Source organism: Triturus cristatus, chromosome 7 (genome assembly GCF_964204655.1).
Source record: "Triturus cristatus chromosome 7, aTriCri1.1, whole genome shotgun sequence".
NCBI classification, from domain to species: Eukaryota; Metazoa; Chordata; class Amphibia; order Caudata; family Salamandridae; genus Triturus; species Triturus cristatus.
In genome coordinates, this window is record NC_140590.1 from 379,599,334 (window position 1) to 379,627,042 (window position 27,709).

Sequence of the window (27,709 nt, forward strand, 5' to 3'; positions counted from 1 at the left end):
CTGGTTGGAGGGGTGGCGGATCACTGGGCGAAAAAAGAATCAAGCACAATCGCCGGTTCTAAATGACCAACTGCAGAAGAGTCAGAGCCTGCCCTCCCAACTGGAAAAAAACAATCAACATGGTGCAGATAAATGACGCTGGGGTTTCGTGGGACACTTGTGTGTGGCCTGGGGTGTTGGGACCCCTGGGCTGTGGGAAGCCACGAGAATGAGACCGGGGAGAGGGGGGTGCCTGGCTAATTACATTATGCACCCCGAAGTCGTCCGGTCGGCACACCCTATCTTTAAGGAAAGTCCATAACATACGTTCACACATATTAAACTGGGGACATTAACGTTTCCGTACTGAGCTCCGGAATATCTAATGCAGTTGGCGCTCACTAACCCCCTCATTGTTTCGTTGCAATGAAGTTCACTTTTGGGCGACAGGCACTCTGCATGTTAGGGTCGTGGGAGGTTTGTAACTCACCTAGCAGGGATGCAGGGAGGGCGAGTGAAGGGGTTTATGTTGTACGTTTTACTGTTTTTGATCATCATGGATCCAACAATCTACATTATGCGCACGCATGGTTCAGGGTCAGTACACAAAGATAAAGAGGTACAAAGTGCTGTCAGGTATGCCTGATACGAAAAGAGACACGAATGAAGTCGGTATCTGGTTCTGGAACGTGAATGGCCTTGGGAACAGGATCAAGCGGTTTTTGGTTCTCCAACACATTAGACATAATGCGCCACAAGTAGTACTGCTTCAGGAGACACACCTAAAAGGTAGCCCATATAAAGCCTTGGATCGCTCTGATTATAAGCAAGGGGCCTACTCCGGGTACTCTGGTGGTTCTAGAGGGGTAGCTATCCTGGTGCGCAACTCTCTGCCCCTAACAATTCATAAGATACTACACGATGACACAGGCAGTTGGAAGGGGCGCCCCTTGACCCTTTGCTCCGCATATGTGCCGCCCAGGTTACACTCAAGCATGCTTGCCAAAATAGGTGCACTGTTACTGGAGCTTCCACCGGGGGGAGTCCTGATGGGGATAGATGCAAATACAGTGATGGATCAAGAGTTAGATCGGTTAAGCAGCACAGGGGAACACCCCGGGGGACGGGTTCTTCCGGATTTCCTCATGGCAATGGGGCTGGGGGACATATGGAGAGCACATAACCCACAAACCAAACAATTCACCTACTACTCGGCTCGCCGCTTGTCATTCTCTAGAATAGACTACATGCTTACGCAGCAAGACCAAGTGGGGAGTTTTGAATGACCACTTCTCCTGGCTAGGGGCATCTCTGGCCACTCCCCTACATACGTCGCTCTCATGGGACCAAAGACTAGTAGAATAGGATTCCCTAAGATAGACATCTGGTATCTCAGTGACCCCGAGCTGAGGGGGGAACTTGAGGAGGGAATGAAACTGTATTTTGAAGAAAATTAAGGGATGGTAAGCCCCCATGTGAAGCTCTGGGAAGCGTCAAAGACAGTACTGCAGGAACGGGTGCGGGGGGGGGGGGAGGGGGGGAGAGAAGAAAGAGGAGGCCTCCAAGTTTCATAGGTTAGAGCAAGAAATAACATAAATTGAACAGGAGGCGATCGAGGGTGATAGCTAGGACCTAAGACAAAGACTAACCCTGCAACAACGTGAGCTGTGCACGCTGGCTGAAAACGAAGCGCGGGCACACGCAGTGGCGACAATTTAGGATTTATGATGCGGGGGACAAAGCCTCCAAGCGCCTAGGCTGGCTCGACAAATGAGACAAAGAAAGGTCCTGGGTCGTGGTAATCAGGGATAAAGGAGGCACCGTCCATATAACCAATGCCCATATAGCAGAAGCCTTTGCGTATTATTATGAAGCCCTGAATGCTCCCGCGACTCCAAGATCTGCCCAGGATTGCGCCGAATGTTAGGCTGACTTCTCACTCCCGACGCTCACCAAAGACATGAGCGTCACTCTGGAGGCAGATCTAGCTGAAGAGGAGCTGACCTTGGTGCTGGGATCCCTACAATCCGGTAAAGCAGTGGGCCCTAATGGTCCTCCAGTCGGGTTTTTTTTAAAGGCATGGCTTCTAAAAATCACTCGTACACTATTAGCCATGCTCGAAGAAGCCAGCGAAATTAGGTACATTGCCTGTAGATCAACGCTTAGCCACGATATTGGTGATACATAAAGCGGGGAAACCCCTGAGAGCTGTAGTTCATACAGACCAATCTCCCAAATAACTTTTGAGGCGAAGGCACTAGCTATAACTGTAGCTAACAGATTGACAGCAGTCCTTAAGACTCTTATTCATATAGCCCAGTCGGGCTTTATGCCACGCAGGATTACTGGTCACAACCTACGGCGATTCTACTGAGTCCTGCATATGACAGCCACCCCGCATCTCCCCAATCGGCATTGATGGCACTTGATCCTTCAATGGCATTTGATAATATAGAGTGGGCTTATTTACTCACAGGACTAACCAAGCTGGGCTTCGGCCCAAAGTTGTAAGTGGGTAAAACTGTTATGTCATGACCCGCTCACACACGTGAGGGTTAATGGAACACTGTCTTGTTGGTTCTCGCTGGGGAAAGGAACTAGGCAGGGCTGTCCCCTGTCACCGCTACGATTTGCTATGGCACTGGAGCCACTGGCACACTGGAACAGGAGAGACCAGATATGGGATATTCAGGCACCAGGAGGCTGGGAGGAGCGCAATCTTATGCCGATGATATACTCCTATATTTATCGAGACCCTATTTTTCCATCTCCCGGGTGTTGCACATTTTTCAGTTGTTTGGCTGCTACTCGGGCTTCACTATAAATTGGACAAAATCGATTGTTATGCCCCTTTCTGAACTCCCTCCGAGGCTGCCGGCTAACTGTGAGGCCCCGGTGGTAGAGGAAGGTTTTAAGTATCTGGGCCTGAACATATCCCAGGACCCTCCGTCCTTTTTTACAAGAAAATCTTTATCCCCTACTACAAAGATTTCGGACAAACACAAGACACTGGCGTACGCTTCCCCCGATGTTGATGGAAAGGTTAGCGTTATACAAAATGATGACTTTTCCGCGCCTCCTCTGTGTTGCCAACACACCCTACCCGGTTCCGGACGTCTTTTTTAAGCAGGTAGCTCAGGAACTCCGCAATCCTAATCTGGTAGGGAGAAACACCCAGGATAGTGTTGAATAAATTACAGAGAGGAGTCTATGACGGCGGCCTTGCGGTTTCCGACGCCAGACTATACTATTGTGCCGCACAGCTGATGTTATAAACCAATGGATATACACTGAAAGGGAGGAACCCGCCTATAGAATGGATAGGGAGGCTATGCCTAATGGGTATCACAAACTCCTGCTTAACGCCCAAAGGCTCACACAAGATCTTCCTTCCCATATAGCAATGGTAATAGAGTGCTGGTTTGCAGCAAATAAAATATTTAGGGTGGCATCGCCGTCTGACAGAGATGACACCACTGTGGGTGGGCGACCAATTAAGGGAAGTAGCCACCTTTCCGGGGCGGAAAGCCATAGGTATTGACCATCTAAGCAACATATGGAGGGGAACAGCACTTTTACCTTTTGAGGACCTGAAAACCGAATTTCAGCTCTTGCCTACCCAGATCTTTCCCTATGCAGGGCTCACGCATGTACTAAATAGTCATATAAAACGAGGAGAGACCATCCCTGACTATTACCCGCTAGAGGACCGATTGCTGGCAGACCCCATATGGGACAAGGCGACCTCTACAATATATAAGAAATTAATATACAATACACCAGATCCCCTGACCGCCCTGCGCGCGGCCTGGGTGATTGACTTGGACAATCTTGAGGATGAAGAGTGGATCAATGCACTGCAAGGGCCTAGAGAGATAGCGATTAGGTCTAAATTTAGACTGATACAACTCAGAATCCTGCATCGCTCATACTACCCCCGCACACTGTTGTACAAATGGGGCAAAGTACAGTCATCCCACTGCATAAGAGGTTGCCAGGCGGAGGGATCATTCTTTCATATAATATGGGAATGCCCAGTGGTCGTTCGCTTCTGGCAGGGAGTGGTGGCGATAATGTCCAGGGTCACAGGAGAAGAGATACCTCTGGATGCCAAGGGTCTCCTACTGATGATTAAGGGAAAGGAAGATTGGCCTAGGCATACGAGAACCTGGCTTGCCCTGGCCACCGTAGGGGCAAAGAATAACATGGCACGTAGGTGGGGGTCACACATCCCCTGAACTGTGACTGAGTGGCAGACTGATCTTGACTGGTGTTACCAAGCGGAAAAGGTTAGATATGATTGCAGGGGATGCAAGAACATATTTGAAAAAATATGGTCCCCCTGGGAGAAATACAGAAACATAGGAGCGCTATCAGCACTAGGCGAGTCAGAGGGCGCAGGTAAGACTTGTGAATAAAGATGATCCAGGGCCTAGCAGACTGTCTAATTGGGCCAACGCTAACTATGTGGCAACATTGTCAGAGCTGGGCTGGATTAATAATGTTGTGCTAGCCTGGAGACAATGATATGTGTAACTGTATACCTGAATGATTACTGTATGCGCTCGTAATCCAATGTAAGTGATCTCATTAACTTGTTTAATAAAAAGATATATATATTTTATTTTTTTTAAACATCTTGAATCAGAATAGAGACAAGTGGTTCTCAGGGGATGTGGTGTGGCAGATATGTCGGAAGGAGTCAAAAAGCAGAGGGAGTAACCACTTTGTACAACCGGGAGTCCCCACTGCTCAGATGTGATGCTCCTCTACCCTAGGAGGTAAAGGTGATGTGACTTCTTACAGGGGAATCATGTGCCACGAGGACATTTTAAAGTGTATTTGCATTGACTGCAGAAGAAGGAGCAGGGGGGGTCGGGTAGAGCTCTGCCCCCGAGGGCCTGGACTCTGGCATCTGGATCCCCAGTCTCTACCTCAAAAGGCGTGAGAGGTATGTTCTTGCTGAGGCATGGTTGGATGCTGCTTCTGTTTGTATCCTTTTGCAAAGCCTTCAAAAGGGGCAAACCTGTTGGGGAAATTGCACGACAAACCCAGGAGTGTACACTGTCGCCTTACTATCTTTTAAGCGCTCCTAAGAGACAAGTGCCATCAAGCGGAATGTCCATGAGCAATAGTTGAACATCACTCAAGAAGCCAGTGGAGCAAATTCGTGTGGGGCTGGAACACCACACTGGTCCCAAATGCCCTAACAAAGCAGTTGTGTCCAGACACAATTTTATGGATTAGGCCACTGTGTCCTGGCCATCTTGTATAAGGCGCTGTAGGTTGGTCTGATTGTCATCTGGAATGGCTGGCAAGATTTCATCCACCATATTCCACAACACATGCAAGTATTTCCCCACAAGGCAGTTTGTGTTCAACAGCTGCGATCTTGGGAGACATTGAATGTGGGGGATAGGGATTCTGTAGACATGGACCGGAGGGTGGAACCTGGGACAGGGCCGACTGGGGCTACTGGGGAGTCCATGCAGGACGGGGCCACTTGGGTACACTCATGGAGGATTCAGCGTCTGCACTCTACATTGACAGCTGTTGAGTAGCCAGGGTGGGAGCAGGGGGCGCAGAGGGAGGTCAATGCAGGGCCCCTTCTCTCATGAGAACAATGACCGGGTTTTCTTGCTTGTCTGGAGTTGGGATATCTCGGACCACGGGGCCCGACAGGCAGAGGTTGATGAGGGGTTGCCGTGGGCACACTGACAGGGGGGGGGGGGGGGGGGGGTAGAGAGGGTGGTGGGTGGGGGAACTAAGGCGGGAACATAGCAGAGTCGATCTCTCCTGACGTGTACCTTGATGGTTGGATTCTTATATGACGCTATTGTGTGTAGTATTAGTCTTTGGGAATATTGTTTGGAAAATTCAATAAAAAAAATTCAACAAAAAAAAAAAAAAGCAGTTTGTGTTCAATGACCTAAATGCAAGGCTGAGAGGTAACTATGGCAGGGTGGTCATAAACTAGGTGGCTAGTGGAAGCCTGTACGACCAGGCTTTCTGAGAAGGCATGTTAGAGGAGGAAGGCTGGGTTGCCCAGAGCAGGCCTGAGTCACCTTGCCTGTTTACTGGAGTGCAAGATCCTGATTCAGCCCTGGAATTTGTGAAGGCCTCCTTAAAAGGGAAGATGGGCTCCTGTGTGAGCTTGTTCAGGGCAGAGCACCTCCATGAGGGCATTTGTTTTGACCTCAGTTTTAGGTAATGCAAGGTCTAGAACCTTCGTTGTCCTCCTAATGATAGTAGCAAAAGAGGCACATTCTTCAGTAACCACAGGCAGTAAAGGTAAATGGAGGCTAGTGTCAAGAGAAGTATCCAGCCCACCATGTCAAGATCAGGATCATATTCATGGTATTGAGTTTTGAGTGAGAAAGAATTTGACGCCAATTGAGGTCGTTCTGGATGGGCTTCTGAGCCTGAGAGAACTCCCAGCGCCTCTTCTAGCATCAGCGCATGAGGTTGCTGTGCAATAAGAGGTGTGGGACCCCGTGTCACAACCAGAGTAGGGCCCAACCTTTGTGCAAGGTAAAGTGACACAGTCTGCGCCAAGCCCCAATGTGCCGCAGTAGATTGAATGGAAGCCACCTCAGATCCTTGGGGCCCAAAGGCACCCAAAGATTTTGTCCATGGCATCCCTGAATTTGTGGTGTTGCCACTATACCCAGGAAATTGGGGCGCATGGGGCCCATGGCCAGAATCGGTTCAGAGGACAGGTGCCAAATTCACAGCCCTAAGCATATGGGTGTTGACAGCTGCTCAGTGTGGGAACAGCGGAATAAAAAGGTAGGAGGTGCTTCTGTTTCTTACACCTACCTGAAGAGCGGTGGCAAAGCAGTTCTGCCCATCCAGCTCCCTGTAACACACATTTATTCAATGTGTGAAAAGCATGTTTCTGCAAATGTACACTATTTATGTGTGGACCCACGCAGGCAAGTGCGCTAGCGTGTCTTCAGGGTTGGTTACACAGACCAGTGTCAGCCAGAGAGCAGCTGTTACAAACTCCTGGGGAGATATTAGGGGTTGCCACCAGCAGTGACCCAGAAAAGAGGGTCAATGTCAGAGCAATAAGTGGTCGAAGAAAGCATGCACAGACTATTAACTGATATAGCTATGCTCGATGATGCCAGTAAACAAAACTGGATGTTCACATGATATGGGAGTCTGTGATGAGTACAGGAAAAAGGGGTATATTATATAGGCAGCAGCCCTCGCTGGACAGCAGTTCTCTAAGCTAAATAGACAGCTGAGATCATTAATATTCCTCCTCACCCCCAATATTTGGGCAGCTTCATTAGAGAAATCAGAACGCCAATCCAGCTGAAGGAGCGATTGCTACAGCACTGTGCGAATGAGAATACATGTCGGACGTTTAACAATCACAGCTCTTCAGCCATGGCCCCATTGAAAACATGATGGGAACTGTTAAATCCACACAGCACTCTTGCACTTCTCACAGAGTTGCAGTCTTGCACTAGCAGATGCACTCCCACCTCTATTAGACAGCAATGAAACTGCTCACCTCAGAGTAGTTGCAGTAGTGGAGATTGGAAGGGCTGGAGCTAAGAAAAATGGTCATTGTTTCCTATTAAACCTCAAACTCACAAGCAATATTATCTACACTTACATTTGTTTTTGTGTGTCTTCTGTGGTCAGCCTTCCCAATGCCTTTGCTTCCTGTTCTCAGGTTTGTCTATTTTGCCCCCGGCATGGCCACTCTCATGCACCTGTGCATACCTCTTCCTAAACCTGATTACCAAGAGACCAAATCAGGAAGTAAAGATTAGCAAGTAAGGAACTGGTAAAAATCATTGTCTATTATTTCCAATTCATGTTTCCTGATTTAATTATTCTTTTGTTGTAGTGAGAGATGTGGTAGGCAATACAGCAACTGAAAACGAGAATCAGCAGTGGGCATGGAGAAGGAGAGCTCAAAGCTGTGATAGCAGCGCTTACCTTCTCACATACAACCCTCCACGTTAATCATGTAGGATGTCTTGCAACAGGCTTGGAATCACTCTTAGATCGTTCTGCTACGTGAATGGCATCACTGTGAATGCTAACTACATGACAATGATGTGTCCAGGATTATGTGCGCCAAGCTGCTACATTAAGAAGTTTACATGTGCCTAGAAAGGAGATGCACCAGCAAACTCCCTCCAGACAACCTCACAGGTAGAGGGAAAGTAACAGGCTGAAAGAAAAGGCACAAATAACAGTGACATAAATAGGTCACGAGGGAGTCCCGGCAACATCATGTCATGTTGTGTATATAAATACGTTGGAAGAGCATGTATGAGGTTAAATCTACAAGAGTCCTAAGAGAAAGAAATCGGTAGTTCTTTAACCTTCTTCACAATCAATCATGTCTATCTCATGGAGCTTCAAAAATACCAACTGTAATGCGTCTTGTTGCTAAGTAACAGGACACACCAGGGGTAGCGGCGGTCTGCTTACACAGTCCCCATTTGTCAGATCAATACAATGTGTCAGAAGTGCTAAAAATAACATTCATGAATGTAAAGAGAAGATATCAATAAGGAATTTATGGATCATTGATGGCACACAGTAGGTAAAGGATGAAGAGGTGAACAAGTGAACAAGTGAAGAAATTAAGTTTAAGTACACCTACATGGATAACAAAGAATCTACGGGAAAATGGGTCTGACAAATAAATGGAAAAAAAAAACAGTAAACGGAGATTTAATGATAAAATATTACATCTGCAACATGTCTTAAGAATGGCAAATCTTAGTATACCACCCTCCAGTGTAAGTTGCCTACATGTTTTTTAGGGCCTAAATGGATCCGGAATTCTAATTTTTTATATATATTTTTTTTTTTTACTTTGCTCCTCCATTATTCGGAAGTAAGCCATTGTACGTGCACCACTGAAAGGAACGTTGGTCCGTCACCATTATGTCACATAGGCTGTGTCACGACTTCATACATACTATACTAATGTACTACAAGGAAGAGCAATATCTAGATGCATTTTCAAAGTGCATTAACATAAAAGGAAAAGGAAATTTTCAGGAAAGGACAGAGGGTTAGGATTACAGGGCGATATCTGCTTTGGGAGTACAGTTTTCAGGAAAATGTCCAGATTTGACAACCCACTCCAACCGCTGATTTTACATGAGCCATCGACAAACCATGGAGCTCCTCCTTAAAGAGAAGCCCGAAGTAACTACCCTGACATCAAACAATTTAACAAGCAAGACATCATAGATCAGTCTAAAGGTCACAATGCAATTTATACTGCACCCAAGTTAGAGCCTACAATAAACAAAGATACAAATTCTGGCATCTAGTAACAGCCCAAGGGTTATAGACAGGGGCTTTAACCGTTACTGAAGGGAAGCCTTAGACCAAGCCACGAAGACTGAGAAACATTTTTACAAGTGTTACAAGTGATGAAGACAGATCAGACAGACGACTGTCCCATAATCACACTGTGGAAGAAGCCACAGACACACAGTTCTGAAAACCACAGAGCTCCGTAACAACCATGAGTCGAGTTTTCTGCTTCCTTGCAGCTGCAGACAGAGTTCATGCACAAACTCTGGTAGTTGGGAAAGGAACAGGGAGGGTCCAGGGGGTGGAGGTTGTGGACGAGTGCGATAAGAGCAAAGCAAGATAAAACAAAGCAGGCGGACAGCGGAGATAGCCGTACGTCTTTGTGAGAGGCAAGGGAAGGTGTGGGTGGAATAAAGAGCATTTCTACATGTGTAGCTATTCAGAAAGCTGAGGGTAAAATAAAAGAGCATTTCTACCTGTGCAGATATTCATTCAGCCACAGGTGGGGGGAACAAGGAGCGTTTCTACATGTGTAGATATTCATTATTACTGAGCTAAAGGACTAATGTACATAAGAACAGGGTTTTGCTTTGTTTTTTTACGTACAAAGGATAGATATGTGCAAGGTAGTACTACGCACATGTAGCACGCAACTACCATTACAGAGTTGACCGTTTATACAAATGGCAGTTCAATTAATTTCACCGGGACTGGAATGGGGATGGTGCGCTTAGGAGGAAAAGGGGTACAGAGTTTAGTTAGATACAAGATCCGTGCCTAAAATGTTGCAGGGAAGAGAAAAGTGTAAAGTGTAGGGTATCAAACGAAAAATTTCTCACATAACAAGTCGTTCATTGTCTGCTCTCACCTATTTATACTAAATGATGGAACTGCAATTCTGTCGACAGAGATGGTGATTTACCATTGGTTCTTCCTGGCTTGTGGGTGGTATAAGAAGAGACTACTAATTCAGCTATTCACACGATATTGAGATAATCCACAGATGGAAATACAGATGCATCATGATGGACAGAAAGTGTGATGAGTAATGTTAGCAAATAGTCTAAACCACTGGCAATCACTATCATTCCAACCCATTTTTTTCACATGTAAATTCACTGTATATGGCGTCCCACCTTAGTCAAATGAGTACGGAGTCTACTCCTCACCACGAGGACACTATTCAACATCCCTGGATTGTCATCAGAGTGCTTCTATATGACAGGGCATGGCTTGACGCCAATGAAGTAAGCAGCAAAAGCTAGTGCTCCCTCAGATTGATCCCCACCCCAACTGCATACTGAAAAACCAGACAGGAGGAGGTGGGGCAGCAGGGGCACAATTGTGCAGAACACATGGCGGAGAAGTGGGCTTAACATTGTCACTTTGAACCAGAGGAAGAGGCTGCAGGAACTGGCAGTGAGCAGCCACACAAAATGGAACGCGCCCCCACATGAGTCGTGGAGTGGGCCGGCGTTAGGTTGACCAACCGGCATGGGTGCAAATCCAGGCCGAGGAGTGTAAACTTTCAGGGCACAGGGTCAAAATTCAGGACAGAAGGTCAAAATTCAGGACAAAACTTTGGGACAAAAGGTAAATTTTTACAGACAGTGCCATTGTGAGATGTAAATCAGCACGCATGGGATGTAGCTAATTGGAACCTGCAGTGTTGACTAGAGTGCAGTCCTCCAAGTGGCCAGCTTTATGTGTCAGATCGCTTCAAAGCATTCCAGTTCTGTTCAGCTGGTGATGACTTGCATAGGGGCTGGTACAGTAGTGAGGTATGAATATACCCATAGCAGACGGGTCTTGTGTGCGGGTAGGAGCATTAAGCAGGAAAAGGGAGTTATTAACCAGCCTGCATGAGATACAATTGGCTGCACACTGCTGAATGTTATGGTATTATTGTGGGTCAGAGTGGTTAGATAGGAGTTGAAATTACTATATAATGACATCTCTAGTAGCTAGCCATATATCAGCCCTCCTTATTTTACCTGTATATTGGAAATAGTATACTGCTTAGGTTGTTTCATTTCTGTGAGCTGTAAACTGCAGATTCTCATCGACAGAAGTGTGCTACAGACTAGAAACTGTAAACACTGTCAAGGCATAATTGTAGGACAGAAGGAGGCACTGTCTTTTACATACAGAACATGCTCTATTGAACGGGAGCAAAATGCCAACATGCAGATTTACTGATAAAACTATAAAACGCACAAATACTAATGTATGGAAATGTGGTTTAGGCAAATATGTATAATTTGAACATCACCAAGTAAAGTGTCTTGATTGTTTTGATCCTATTAAAACTTTGTTTCCAGCACACTTCTGAATTACAAATAAGTGGTCCATTTGTGGTTTCCTAACTGCTGATATGTTCTGAAACATTTGCACAGTTCATTTGCAGATATTTAAAAGTTGTGCGTTACAAACTCACAGCCTTGGTTTTTCCACCCCCCAAGAAAATTTGGGAAAACATGGTGCATTCAACAACACATTTGTCATTCTATATCCACTGTATTAGCTTCTAAAGCATAGTAAATGATGACTTTACTGTTCTCGTAGGATACAACAATATTTGATGGGGCTCTTCAATGATTCCCTCACTATCGCCAACAGTGCCTCTGTATAATATGTATTTATTTTGTTTTATGGTGCCTCTCATACCAGCGTAGCGTACCAGAGCACTTTACATCACACACGCATACAGAGACAATGAACGGCAGGCTATTGGAGTGAGTTACATCACACACATTATATAGAGACATAGACTCATGGATGTGAAAGTCAATGTATAGGAAATGTTACTTAAGACATTGAGGGATACAAGGTCTAACAGTCAGATGTCGTCCATACTGGTAGGCAGTGGCCTAGCATGGGCAGGACCACAGGGGTGGTTGCCTCGGTCACAATATTCTTAGGGGTACAAATTTTTAAAAGAAAAATAAATTGTGGTGGAAGGGACTGGAGTCACCTTTGACGCTGTTGTCTGCAAGTGCAGGTTATGTTGTCTTGCCCACCTTTCCCCACAGAAGGGCTACACGGAGCCGTGCCCTCATGCATCTCTCATGGCCGCGGAGAAGGTGGAAGGCTGCTCGTGCGGATTCCTGGTGGCTTTTGAGCAAAGCCGCCCAGCGGCACAACAGCGGAATGTCTCTGGTGGTACCACAGCACCGTACAAGGAATTTGTTTCTGCATTTTTGCAGGCAGAAGGAACATTTGAAGCCAGAGTTCTGCGCTTGCTGCCTGACGTCATGTGTTGGTTTGGGATGGCGGGTTGAGTCATTCGGGGGGGTGTGGCATCCATTCAGTCGTTCATCCATCATTTAGTCTTTCACCATTCATTCTGTCCTTCCATCTATGTGCCCATCCATATCCAAACCTATTCAACCCCTTCCAAATCTCTCCATCAGCTATCCTACCATCCATCCATCATTTCACCCCACCCATCAACCCCTTCACCCCACCCATCAACCCCTTCACCCCACCCATCAACCCCTTCACCCCACCCATCAACCCCTTCACCCCACCCATCAACCCCTTCACCCCACCCATCAACCCCTTCACCCCACCCATCAACCCCTTCACCCCACCCATCAACCCCTTCACCCCACCCATCAACCCCTTCACCCCACCCATCAACCCCTTCACCCCACCCATCAACCCCTTCACCCCACCCATCAACCCCTTCACCCCACCCATCAACCCCTTCACCCCACCCATCAACCCCTTCACCCCACCCATCAACCCCTTCACCCCACCCATCAACCCCTTCACCCCACCCATCAACCCCTTCACCCCACCCATCAACCCCTTCACCCCACCCATCAACCCCTTCACCCCACCCATCAACCCCTTCACCCCACCCATCAACCCCTTCACCCCACCCATCAACCCCTTCACCCCACCCATCAACCCCTTCACCCCACCCATCAACCCCTTCACCCCACCCATCAACCCCTTCACCCCACCCATCAACCCCTTCACCCCACCCATCAACCCCTTCACCCCACCCATCAACCCCTTCACCCCACCCATCAACCCCTTCACCCCACCCATCAACCCCTTCACCCCACCCATCAACCCCTTCACCCCACCCATCAACCCCTTCACCCCACCCATCAACCCCTTCACCCCACCCATCAACCCCTTCACCCCACCCATCAACCCCTTCACCCCACCCATCAACCCTTTCACCCCACCCATCAACCCTTTCACCCCACCCATCAACCCTTTCACCCCACCCATCAACCCTTTCACCCCACCCATCAACCCTTTCACCCCACCCATCAACCCTTTCACCCCACCCATCAACCCTTTCACCCCACCCATCAACCCTTTCACCCCACCCATCAACCCTTTCACCCCACCCATCAACCCTTCCACCCCACCCATCTACACTTCCACCCATCTACACTTCCACCCATCTACACTTCCACCCATCTACACTTCCACCCATCTACACTTCCACCCATCTACACTTCCACCCATCTACACTTCCACCCATCTACACTTCCACCCATCTACACTTCCACCCATCTACACTTCCACCCATCTACACTTCCACCCATCTACACTTCCACCCATCTACACTTCCACCCATCTACACTTCCACCCATCTACACTTCCACCCATCTACACTTCCACCCATCTACACTTCCACCCATCTACACTTCCACCCATCTACACTTCCACCCATCTACACTTCCACCCATCTACACTTCCACCCATCTACACTTCCACCCATCTACACTTCCATCCATCTACACTTCCATCCATCTACACTTCCATCCATCTACACTTCCATCCATCTACACTTCCATCCATCTACACTTCCATCCATCTACACTTCCATCCATCTACACTTCCATCCATCTACACTTCCATCCATCTACACTTCCATCCATCTACACTTCCATCCATCTACACTTCCATCCATCTACACTTCCATCCATCTACACTTCCATCCATCTACACTTCCCCCCCATCCATCCATCCATCCAACCATTTACCTACCCAGCCATCTTTTCACTTACTCATTCATCTATCCATTCACCCAGTCACTCATCCATCCATTCACCATTTCACTCATTCATCCTTTCTTCCAACTCTTCATCTACCCTTTCACTCATCTATGCATTCTTTCACTCATACATCCTTATTTTCACTTATCCATACACCCATTTGCTTATCCATCCGGTCAATCGTCCATCCTTACTTTCGCTCACTCATCCATCCACCCTCCCTTTCTCTCTTCATGCCCCTTTCACTTGGCCAACCCATCACCCATCCATCCACCATGAATCCATCCTTTCACTCATCCATCGATCCTTACGCACATCTACACTCCATTTCACCTCACTCATCCATCCTTACATCCTTCCTTTCATCCACCCACCCTTTCACTCATCCTTTCACTCATCCACCCACCCATTCACTCATCCTTTCACTCATCCACCCACCCATTCACTCATCCTTTCACTCATCCACCCACCCATTCACTCATCCTTTCACTCATCCACCCACCCATTCACTCATCCTTTCACTCATCCACCCACCCATTCACTCATCCTTTCACTCATCCACCCACCCATTCACTCATCCTTTCACTCATCCACCCACCCATTCACTCATCCTTTCACTCATCCACCCACCCATTCACTCATCCTTTCACTCATCCACCCACCCATTCACTCATCCTTTCACTCATCCACCCACCCATCCGTTCATCCTTTCACTCATCCACCCACCCATCCGTTCACCCTTTCACTCATCCACCCACCCATCCGTTCACCCTTTCACTCATCCACCCACCCATCCGTTCACCCTTTCACTCATCCACCCACCCATCCGTTCACCCTTTTACTCATCCACCCACCCAACCGTTCACCCTTTCACTCATCCACCCACCCAACCGTTCACCCTTTCACTCATCCACCCACCCAACCGTTCACCCTTTCACTCATCCACCCACCCAACCGTTCACCCTTTCACTCATCCACCCACTCATCCGTTCACCCTTTCACTCATCCACCCACTCATCCGTCCACCCTTTCACTCATCCACCCACTCATCCGTCCACCCTTTCACTCATCCACCCACTCATCCGTCCACCCTTTCACTCATCCACCCACTCATCCGTCCACCCTTTCACTCATCCACCCACTCATCCGTCCACCCTTTCACTCATCCACCCACTCATCCGTCCACCCTTTCACTCATCCACCCACTCATCCGTCCACCCTTTCACTCATCCACCCACTCATCCGTCCACCCTTTCACTCATCCACCCACTCATCCGTCCACCCTTTCACTCATCCACCCACTCATCCGTCCACCCTTTCACTCATCCACCCACTCATCCGTCCACCCTTTCACTCATCCACCCACTCATCCGTCCACCCTTTCACTCATCCACCCACTCATCCGTCCACCCTTTCACTCATCCACCCACTCATCCGTCCACCCTTTCACTCATCCACCCACTCATCCGTCCACCCTTTCACTCATCCACCCACTCATCCGTCCACCCTTTCACTCATCCACCCACTCATCCGTCCACCCTTTCACCCATCCGTCCACCCTTTCACCCATCCGTCCACCCTTTCACCCATCCGTCCACCCTTTCACCCATCCGTCCACCCTTTCACCCGTCCACCCTTTCACCCGTCCACCCTTTCACCCATCCGTCCACCCTTTCACCCATCCGTCCACCCTTTCACCCATCCGTCCACCCTTTCACCCATCCGTCCACCCTTTCACCCATCCGTCCACCCTTTCACCCATCCGTCCACCCTTTCACCCATCCGTCCACCCTTTCACCCATCCGTCCACCCTTTCACCCATCCGTCCACCCTTTCACCCATCCGTCCACCCTTTCACCCATACGTCCACCCTTTCACCCATACGTCCACCCTTTCACCCATACGTCCACCCTTTCACCCATACGTCCACCCTTTCACCCATACGTCCACCCTTTCACCCATACGTCCACCCTTTCACCCATACGTCCACCCTTTCACCCATACGTCCACCCTTTCACCCATACGTCCACCCTTTCACCCATACGTCCACCCTTTCACCCATACGTCCACCCTTTCACCCATACGTCCACCCTTTCACCCATACGTCCACCCTTTCACCCATACGTCCACCCTTTCACCCATACGTCCACCCTTTCACCCATACGTCCACCCTTTCACCCATACGTCCACCCTTTCACCCATACGTCCACCCTTTCACCCATACGTCCACCCTTTCACCCATACGTCCACCCTTTCACCCATACGTCCACCCTTTCACCCATACGTCCACCCTTTCACCCATACGTCCACCCTTTCACCCATACGTCCACCCTTTCACCCATACGTCCACCCTTTCACCCATACGTCCACCCTTTCACCCATACGTCCACCCTTTCACCCATACGTCCACCCTTTCACCCATACGTCCACCCTTTCACCCATACGTCCACCCTTTCACCCATACGTCCACCCTTTCACCCATACGTCCACCCTTTCACCCATACGTCCACCCTTTCACCCATACGTCCACCCTTTCACCCATACGTCCACCCTTTCACCCATACGTCCACCCTTTCACCCATACGTCCACCCTTTCACCCATACGTCCACCCTTTCACCCATACGTCCACCCTTTCACCCATACGTCCACCCTTTCACCCATACGTCCACCCTTTCACCCATACGTCCACCCTTTCACCCATACGTCCACCCTTCCACCCATACGTCCACCCTTCCACCCATACGTCCACCCTTCCACCCATACATCCACCATTCCACCCATACATCCACCATTCCACCCATACATCCACCATTCCACCCATACATCCACCATTCCACCCATACATCCACCATTCCACCCATACATCCACCATTCCACCCATACATCCACCATTCCACCCATATGTCCTTTTATTTACCCTTTCTCTCAATCATCCTTCCACTCACTCATCCATCCACCCATCCTTCTCATTATCCATCCATTCACTCTTTCACTCATACATTCATCTTTTCACTAATCCATCCAGCCATTAACCCATCCCTTCACTTACTTACTCCCCCACCTTTTCACATTAATTAGGAGCTGAGCCATTGTCTGCAGAGTTGCAGACAGAAGTGGCCCATCAAGAACGTCACCCCTATATTGTTCCTAAAGCAAGTGGTGGAGAGGGGCAGGGTTCACTATGCACCTGCACTTAGGCAATCTGAAAACTTGGAAGTCATGAGTCATGCATGATGCCCAGGGCCGGGACCTGAGGTGACTGTGACATGGTGTTGTTTCCAGGGATTTAAGTGGAATGAAAGAAACAGGGGCGGGGGGGGGGGGGGGGGGGGCGGTCTCCCTAAAGGACGTGTCCGATGTAATTAAGGGTGTGGCTTAAAACAAAGTAGCTAAAGATCTGTGCTTAGCATAGTGTGCTGCCCAACTGGTATTCTGCTACTTCTGTTATTGAATCCAGATATATAATACATTACATACAAAAATGCTTCAGTTCTAAAATGAGACTGTGAAAGAACTATAACCCCTTCTTTTTAACTTCTTTCGCTGGCTTCTTTTCATGAACTGGATTCTGTACATTTCTTCCATCTGGTGAGGTGCAACCTTTTTCTTTATGTACTGTTAAAACAGAATGCCCTGCCCTAGACAAACTGGAGGAGGCTCACCACATGCTTTAACAGCACAGACTGGCCCATTGTCATTCTGTATGTGACAATCAGTCGGCATACAGAATGACAATGGGCGGGTAAGGCTGCGCTTGTGCTCAGAGGAGGAGTGCGTTGTGGCACCATCAGGGAGTTGAGGCTTCTCCTAGGGAAACAGTGTTCCCCAATTCCCAATATCACAGACAAAAGGGGTCCGCAAAAGGGATTATCGCAGACAACGGATGTGAGGTCCAAATGACGTATGGTGCGTGAAATTTACAGACAGTTGGTCACACTTGCTGGGGTGTGGAGGCTGACTGGGATCCTGGCTCCTTCCCTCGTCCGGCGGAGGCCCGGCGGAGGCCCGGCGGAGGCCCTGCTGACAGCGGTCTGCTGCCCAGGCAGAGAGAGTAGGAGCAGCAGAGCGCAGCAATAGACCACACACGAGGAGGGCTATCCGCCACATCGGGCCTTTGCAAAACAGCCACGAGCACCAACCCCAGGGGCTGATACCAAAGATGCCGGCGGACCGCTCAGGCAGACCAATAGTAGCGAGGTATCTCCATAAATTCAGACAGCCCCATCATAGAGCCTATAAGAAGCAGCTAGCATTGTCCCTCAAACTGAACCCGCCCCCCTCCCCCAAGCAGCACACAGCATGGAAAATGGAAAAACCAACCTGAAGGAGGGAGATGCTCACAGGCACCCCAGAGCAGAATGGTGCAACATACAACAGGATAAACAGAGCTAGGCAGGACACTACCCCCCACCCCAACCCCCTTCCTACGGTTCCCACATTTCAGGACATTATGCAGGCCATAACAGAATCTCGTGAAGCACTGGTGGCCTGTTTTGATCACCTCGTGACAGGCATGGCGATACTGAGGAAAAAAATCAGTGCCGCCTGGCGGAGCAGGGAACCACAGCTGAGAGAACCCTGGAAGAGCTGTCACCTGCGTTGTATGTGACGACGGAGAGAGTAACCGCTCTGGAAAACAAAGTTAGAGTGCTGGAACTACACATAGAAGATGTAGAAAATGGCTCCTGTCAGAATAACGTCTGTATAGTGGGCCTTCTTGAACATATTGAAGGGAATAGAATGATAATCTTCCTGTAACAATGACTCAGCGAGGAGGTAGCTGGAGAGGTGCTGTCTCCTTTCTTTGCCCTGAAGGACGCACACAGGGTCCTGGCATGCCCTCCTCTTCCCAGGTCCCCACAACGCCTGGAGCTGGCACGCTTACACTTCTACAAAAAAAATAGACTATACACTGCAACAGACACAGACCAAAGGCTTATTAAGGGTGGAAAATAGCGAGGTCAGGAAATTTCCAGACTTCAAGAGAGGTACAGAAAATGAGAGAGTCTTTCCAGGACGCAAAAAGAAATGCTCCGCCTAAAACATATACACTATGCTATGCTGTTCCCAGCCAAACTCCGAGTGGCAACTCTGGAGGGATCCAGAATTTTCAAATCCCCTTATGAAGCATGGGACTGGCTGGAACAACACCCGCCACAAGCCATATACCCAGAAGCCGACCACACTTCTGGCCACTGGCAACCAATGTAGTTGGCGGATGGCAGCAGAGGTGGAGCAGGTTCTCGGGAGGCCAAGTAGAGTTGTGGCCGCCGCATTCTGGACCCTCTGTAGTCTCAAGATCTCTGACTTGTTGGTTCCCAAGTAGCGAGAGCAGGCGTAATCCAATTGCGACAAAATAGCGGCCTGAATGATAATCTGCCGAGTGGACGGGTCAAAATATCCTAACAATGGTTTTAGCCCCCCGCAAAATACCGATACAGGTCCCGGTCACTTTATTGGTTTGGGCCTGAAAGCTGAGAGCCGAATCCACCCAGACACCCAGATTCTTTACCAACTACTTGGGGGAGGGGGCAACACCCAGGGTTGTGGGCCACCAGTGCTCATTCCACAGTTTTTCATCCCACCCGACCAACAGAACTTCAGTCTTGCTTGTGTTAAGCTGCAGACAGTTGGCGGACATCCATTCTGCAATAGCCAAGAGATCGCTCTGAAACATAGAGGCATCCTGTGCAGAGTTACCCGAGAGTGCCACCACCAACTGTGTATCGTCGGCATACGATACTATTGTCAGGCCTCTGCTCAAAGCCATCGCTGCAAGAGGTTGAACGTACAGGTTAAACAGCGTAGGACTCAGTGCTGAGCCCTGTGGCACCCCTTGATGAATAATTTATTTTATTTATTTATTTTAGCGATTTCTAGAGCGCCTGGTGACCCAAGGGCATCCCCGCGCTATGTGACTTGAAATCCTGTTGAGGGGGAAGAGAGGGAGGGGAGAGCAACAGAAGGAATTTATTTAGGAAACAGGTGAGTCTTTAGTTTCTTGCGGAAAACCAGGTAGTTGGGTTCTAGTCTGAGGGAGCGAGGGAGTGCGTTCCAGCCCTTAGCCGCTTGAACGGAGAATTGTCGACCTCCTGTACGGGTTCTTTTGAATCTAGGGGTGCTGGCTAGGTTCTCATTATGCGATCGTAGGGATCTGGTTGCTGTGTAGGGAGTGATCATTTTACTAAGAATCGCTGGACCAGATCCGTTGAACAACTTGTGTGTTGTACACATCGCTTTGAATTGCACCCTTTGGCGCACAGGGAGCCAGTGCAGGGCTTTGAGGGCCGGCTTGGCGGACGTTCTGGAAGGGGTGTTAGTAAGCATGCGTGCCGCCGCGTTCTGTGTCCGCTGGAGTTTCGTGATGGTGGACTCGGGGGCTCCCAGATAAACCAGGTTGCTGTAGTCCAGGCGGGACAGCACTAGTCCCTGGATGAGTAGCTTCCTGGAAGTAGGTGGCAGTAAGGGCAGGATTTTACGGGTCGTGCGCATGAGCCCGAAGCAGGTGCCCGAGGTTTTAGTTGCTTGAGTTTTCATCGTGAGCTGTGGTTCGAGCCACACCCTGAGTGTCTTGATTTCACGTTTTGGGGGGGGGATTTCTCCGAACACATCGGGCCAGAGTGTTGGAGGGATGGTCGTCCATTGCTTTCCTAGTAGCATCACTTCCGTCTTTGTCCCATTCAGTTTTAGTGATGAGTTATTCATCCAGTTATGAATTCCTATGAGGCAGTTAGTCAGATTTTCTGGATGGTCAATCAGCTGGGACAAGGAGACGACTAGTTGGGTATCGTCAGCGTAGCTCACCATTTTTATGTTAAATGGTGTTACCACGTCCTCGAGTGGGGCCATATAGACATTAAAAAGCGTCGGGCTCAGGGAGGAGCCCTGGGGGACGCCGCTTGTGAGTGGGAGGGTGGATGAATGATGATTGTCGTCCCACACTTGGAAATTGCGCCCTGTAAGGAAGGATTCAATCCATTTGATTGCTGTCCCGGTAAGTCCTGCATCGGCCAGTCTATGCAGAAGGATACGGTGGTTGACCGTGTCGAAGGCTGCGCTCAGATCCAGGAGGATCACTGCCACTGATCCTCCTGAATCCAGTATGCCCCTTGCCTCCTCGATGACTGCGAGGAGTGCAGTGTCTGTTCCATGGCCCGGGCGAAATCCGGTTTGGGATTGTCGAAGCACGTTGTTGGTTTCAAGGAACTGGGATAATTGGGTATTTACCAGTTTCTCAGTGACTTTGCTGATACCAGGGAGTAGAGATATTGGTCTGTAGTTAGACAGGTCCGATGGGTCTAGCTGAGGTTTTTTTTAAGAGTGCTTTAACCACAGCACTCTTCCAGCTGTCGGGGACGGTTCCGTGGGCAAACGAGCTGTTGATGAGATCCGTAACAGTAGGTACGATTACTGAGGCAACGGTCTTGAGGAACCCGATTGGTGCTGGGTCCAAGGGAGACCCACTTTTCATCTTCGTTAGGGTTCGCTCAACCTCTAGGGGGGGGTGACTGGTCGGAATGTTGGTAAAGTGGGGCGTAGGTTACTTTCAGCCTGGTCGAGGAGTATACGGCTTTCCGTGTGGCTGGGGGGTCCGGGGGGGTGGGAGGGAGACCAGGATGCGGGTGATTTTATCGTTGAAGAAGTTCGCTAGCTCATTGCTTCTGTCAACTTTAGGGGTGTTAGAGGGGGAAGTGATGGGGACCTTGGTCAGCTCCTTTACGATTAAAAAGGATTCTCGGGCTGAGTTAGATGCTTCTTGTATCCGCGTATCATAGTATGAGGCTTTGGCTAGTTTGATGGCCTCTTTATAGAGTTTGACCGTAGACTGGTAGGCCTCTGTTGGCGTGTCGCCAGTTTTTTCTCCAGAGCCGTTCGGCTTTTTTACAATTTTTACGGTGTATTCTGAGATCCGCGGTATACCATGGTGCAGAGCCAGGTTTACCGTTTTTGTCTTCCCTGGTTCTAAGTGGGAGTACTAAGTCTAGGGAGGAGGTGATCCAGTCCCTGAATCTTCTGTCTGCCGTGGCCGGGTCTTCTGCGTGTGCAGGGGTGGTTCTTTCAAGGGTCTTAGCCCATTCTTCCGTGGGGAGTCTGGACCAGGTCCTGTCCTTACTGTAGGTGGGCGGTATTCGGTGTTTCCTGAAGATTCCAGGTAATTGGAAGGGGACAAGGAAGTGGTCTGTCCAAGGGAGGGGGAAGGGCCTCCTTCGCTAGCATCGAGGGAGAGCTGGTAAACACCGGGTCCAAGAGATGGCCCTTGATGTGGGTGGCTCCGGAGTTTAGTAGGCGGATGTCGAGAGCCGCTAGGTCTTGGATCAGATCATTGGCTACCGAGTCTGCCGGGTCTTCTAGATGGATGTTCAGGTCCCCGACTATCATAAAGTTTGATAGGGAATGGGCCTGGGTTGTAACTAAGTCTAGAAGAGAACAGGCGAAGGGACCTGGGAAGCCGGGGGGGCGGTAAACAAGAAGTCCTGTTAGTGAATTGGTTGGGTTAAGTTTAAAGGTGAAATGCAGACTTTCTGCGTCGGTAATCTGCGCATCGTGGGTTTTGCAGTGGAGATGTTCTCGATGGATGATGGCTACACCGCCACCTCTGCCTAGAGGGCGGGGTAGGGACTGAATACAGTAGCCCCGTGGTGTTGCTAGAACCATATCTGATTGAGAGTGTGGACCGAGCCACGTTTCCGTGAGGAAGAGTATATCTATCTCCTGATCTTCTAGGAGATGGGTAATCTGTGTCGCATGTTTCGGAAGTGAGCGACAGTTCAGTGAGGCAAGTTTAAGGGTGGCGGGTTTGATAGGTTTTGTAGGGAGCGTGAGCTGGGCTGGCTTGCATAGAGAGCAGCGAGTGAAAGGTCCATTAAAGTCATGGATGTAGTCACAGGAGGGGGTGGGGGGGTCTAAGGCTTAGTAGTTCTCTACGTGAGTAGCTTACATTAGGGTAGGATATTTCAGGCAGGGGTTCTGGCCCTAGGCCCGGTCGTGCGCGGACGGGCGCAGACGGGCTTGCCTTAGGCGCGCCTTCGGCGCGCAAACGGCGCTCCCGCTGCGCTGGGGAGGTCGGCACATTTGTAATAGTTATAGAGGGCGTGGCCTCGCAGTGGGCGTGGCTACACCTTTGCCGCGCTGGCGGTGAGGGCGTTTTCGGCTCAATCTGGAGGGTCTGACTAGCGCGTAGTGGCAGCGCTTTCACACAGGTGAGCCCAGATTAGTTTTTGTTATTAAAATCAACAAAAGTGACAGTTTTAAAAAAGTGCGTGAGCAGTTACCAAAACCTCCGGCTTTCCGCCTCAGAGGGAGTTCAGGACAGTGAGTCCGCGAGCAGAAAGGGGGAGCCATCACCTGAAGGGACCTTTCAGAAAGGAAGGAGGTGAACCAGCCAAGGGCAGATTCCTCAACCCCCACTTCCTTGAGCCGTTGCAACAGAATCTGGTGGGAGACTGTGTCAAACACAGCACTGTGGTCTAATAAAATCAGTGCCGACGTACGTCACTCATCGACCGCGGCCCTCAGATGTTCGGTCACTGCTAGGAGGGCAGACTCCGTGCTGTGGCCCAGACAGAAGCCATTCAGAGAATGGTCTAAGATGTTATTATCTTCCAGAAAACCTGTCAGAATGGAATTGACATGGGTCTCAGCAATCTTAGATACCCAAGGCAAGAGAGACATGGGACGGAAAATCTTTAATTTACGCTTCTAAAATCCCTATTTGATATAGAACTTGGATCTAGGGTTGCTGCAATACTGCCAGATAGAGCTCATTTGAGCCTTCAGTGCACTTTAACACAACCACAATAATCGTTACAGAATCGATAAATCAGAACCGTTTTTTTTTGTAGAATAAATCTTTACATACACTAGAGCTCACTGTGTTGTTTAGCACTCCATTTCATTTCAGTTAGGTCTGCACTATACCATATACACTTGAATGCTAAAGGGGTCTGCAATTTTATCAAGAAGCATTGTTTTCATGTTCATGCAGGCACTAATACAAATTAGAAAGACTACTCGGGAAGGGTGAGGGAGTTTATATAAGGCGTATAAATGGGTCGATAAACAAGGGACACTGCAGCAGCATACAGAAGATACACTGGGATCAAAATAAGACAAGGGTCCCACTAAGTCTGGGCGGTGAACTCCGCTCACTGAGTTTTCTGCACACTGCGTTATGCTGGCAATCGCTAGCGTGGAAACTCATCCTCCCAGCGGGATTTCTTAACGCGGGCGGTCTGATTTCTCATTGCGAGTGGTCGCTTATGCTCGGGACCATTCACGTTGGGAAACCGTCCCTTTGCGTTGAGAAAGCAGTCGCTCGAGTAAAGATCTACTCGAGCAGCAGAAAGGAAGCAGAGTCCGCTTGTTCTGTGCATGGTGCCGTTCACGATGATTGCACAGTGCAGACAAGCACCTGGCTCTGAAAATCACCGCGAACGGCATTTATCTAACGCACTCTGCTGCTCACGGAGCTTCGCCTAGCACGGCAGAGGTTTTTTTCCACTTCGCGGAGTTCCGCTTTGAAGTGACCTCTTGGAATCACTCCGGCCTTTTGTGGAAACTTGTGCATGTTCTGCACGGTTTCCAATGAGTCCTCGTGCATGTATGGCGTTTACCTTGCGGGAGCACCATCTGTTTGCAATTATCGCGCCCGCTGCTGCTCGCTCCCGAAAGGTAAACACTGCGCGTCGCTTTAACTTTCGTGGCCGCGCTGGTCTTTCAGCGCTTGTTTGACATAGCCTAGTATATCCCCACATAAGGCCAATGGGGATGCGTTCAAGCCTCCCATGGAATTCCCTCTACATAGGACTAAAATCACACAGTTCTAGCGAGCAAAGACTCCCACGCGGTCTTGCCGTAATTAATTCTGGGGAGAGGATGTAGCCTTATGGCTAGAGCGGTCGACTTCGAAGCTGGGGAACCGGGTTCGAGTCTCGGCAACGACGCTCAACATCCTGTGATTCTGGGCAAATCACTTAATCTCCCCGTGCCTAACAAAAATGAATGTGTCCTTGTGTAACCAAACTGGTGCTATGTAAAGCGCTCCGATACCCGATATCTTCGGGTCTAGTTCGCGCTATATAAAACAAAAACAAAAACAAAAAAAGAAGTCTATTATAGCAAGTTGTGGGTCTCCCTGGAATGCGGAATAATTGATTAGGATTGTAGCAGTCGCATCCCCTCGCCTTACTCCTTGCACAGCAAGCCGTGAGAGTTAATTACGCTGTATTTGGGGCAAACCGCAAAGCATTGATCGAGGGCAACTCAAATGCTGCCGAGGCCCATCTCTGCTTCAAGACCCTCCCCTCTCAGCCCCCACACATGAACGTTCGCTTCGCAAGGGCGGGGCTCTCTCATTTCTACGACTCGTGAAGGGTACTAAGCGCTATATATGTGCAGTTACAATTACTGTCACCACTAGTACGTGACAGCACTGCAGCCTCGCCAGAGCAGAGTCACGCTGACAGACACCTTCATGGATCTGTTCTCAGCACGTCTAATCGGGACAACAACGATACGTTTGTTCTCCGTTCATTGGCAGATAACACGCATGCGGCAACTTTCACGTTTTGCTATTGGTTGGAATTAGAAATAGCAGGAAAAATAGAAGTGACAGGTGGGCCAGTATTGGTGAAATTAACCGAAAGTCGCGATAGCCTAAGAGTGAGTGAGTGAGCAAGAGACGTGAAAGCATCATAAAAGGAAACTCCAAAGTGGCCCAAGCTCTGTAATCAACGTGCTGTTATAGTTGCGTACTCCTTGTGTGCTTGTACTCAGGTCGGCTTATTCACCGTTTTCCATTGCTTAAACCTAAGTCCATGAACTTGGTTTTGTTTATTTAAAAGTTCATAGTTGAATGTGACAGAACTGTCACTGGTGACCACCTCCCTCCACATCAGTACAGACATGTCGCTCCAGTCCTGAACGTTTCCCAATAATGCATGACGGCATTATTATTTGGAACTAACCACTTATAAGGTCCAAAAGGCGAGACCTTTTTGCTATGCCAATGCTCGTTTCTTCTTTCCGGTCGTCCTTGCCGAATTGCTTAGCATTTATAATTATGTTTTGCTTTGGGACAGGCACTTCTAATAAGCCCATTTGTCTTTGGACAACTTGGGAAAACTTCCAAATATATTTTCAGTAAGACACAGGCGAAACTGATTTCTTAATGCGATAGTATTTTTTTCCAAATTACATTTTTTTTTCTTACACGCATGAGGAGATGAACTGTATTGCTCAGAATCACAGGGGTGTTTGGCCGAAACCCAACAATCTTTGGCAAAGCGAATAGATCTCACCTTCGAGACTTACTCTTCCATTGCCTTTTGTTCATGCTGAGCAGCATGGGCATGGCCAATTTTGGTAATGATTTGCAGCCATGCTGTATAGCAATGTGAATGCTGTGCGGCATGGCTAAAAATAATTTTAAAACGAAGTAGGATGCATCCATTGCAAATACACTTTAAAAAGCATTTTTTTTAAGCGCATTAGTCTTGACTGCATCATAGTGCTTTTAAAATTTGTTTTAGCCGTGCTGCAAAGCAAACATGCTGCTGTACAGCAGCACTACAAAACATTGCTAAAGCCAATAGCACTCATAGGCATGACCTATTGGCTTTGCCAATTCTTCTTGTGCTTTGGTTTAAATCTGATCAGTATTTTTTTTATTATCAGGTTATGGATGGTAAATTCAAAAACTAAATTAATCCTAATGACTGAGGATGCCTTTTTTCTCGTCCTTCCACTGTGGAATCTTTGGATCCACAACAGGAATGTGAATTTTTGCAAACTTCCTTGCAGACCACTACTCAAAATGTTTGCAGTAGCTGTCATTCATTACACGAGGTATGTGAACCATAAATGTGTGCAATTCTTGCATTGCAATGATAACTATGTAGGGCAAGACTCCATTGATGCTAGAGAGGATGTGGGTATCCTGTAGTGGTAGATACTATGAATGTCACGGAGGCCTACTTGGTAAGCAGCAGAGGTCACAATGTCGAGCACAACAAATGTGAGAGGAAGCACAAGACCTTTTCTTAGGGTACCCAGGCAGTCATAGGTTACTGGGCCTCTACTATAACAATTCAGTTAGTTTTCCGCTGGTATCATACATCCACAATACTAACGTCCTCCAACTAGAAGATCAAGTATTCTATCTTTAACACTTGTTTTTCACATTGTGGTGTGGTCAAGGAGCCAAGGTTCGTTCAAGAAGGCAGGTAACACTAACAGCCAGGTCTTGCACTCCTCAAAAATAGCAGTTCTTCCAGAAGCTTTCAATGCTTCTCAAAAAGGAGTTTTAACTCTGGAGGACGTTCAAGGAGCTTATGCTGACAGTACCTAGGATTAGGATTTCAAAATCAGTGCACACTATAGGCCACAAAATTATTCCATACAA

General features: G+C 48.7%; 1 long non-coding RNA gene across 1 annotated transcript in view; it reads right to left on the reverse strand.

Moving 5' to 3' along the window:
- Window positions 1-7,621: 7,621 nt before the first annotated feature.
- LOC146809727 (uncharacterized) overlaps window positions 7,622-27,709 on the reverse strand; it is a 90,277-nt gene continuing 70,189 nt past the window's right edge. The window contains exon 3 of the long non-coding RNA XR_014966479.1: window positions 7,622-7,731. This is a non-coding gene — a long non-coding RNA (uncharacterized LOC146809727). The remainder of the gene's footprint in view (window positions 7,732-27,709) is intronic.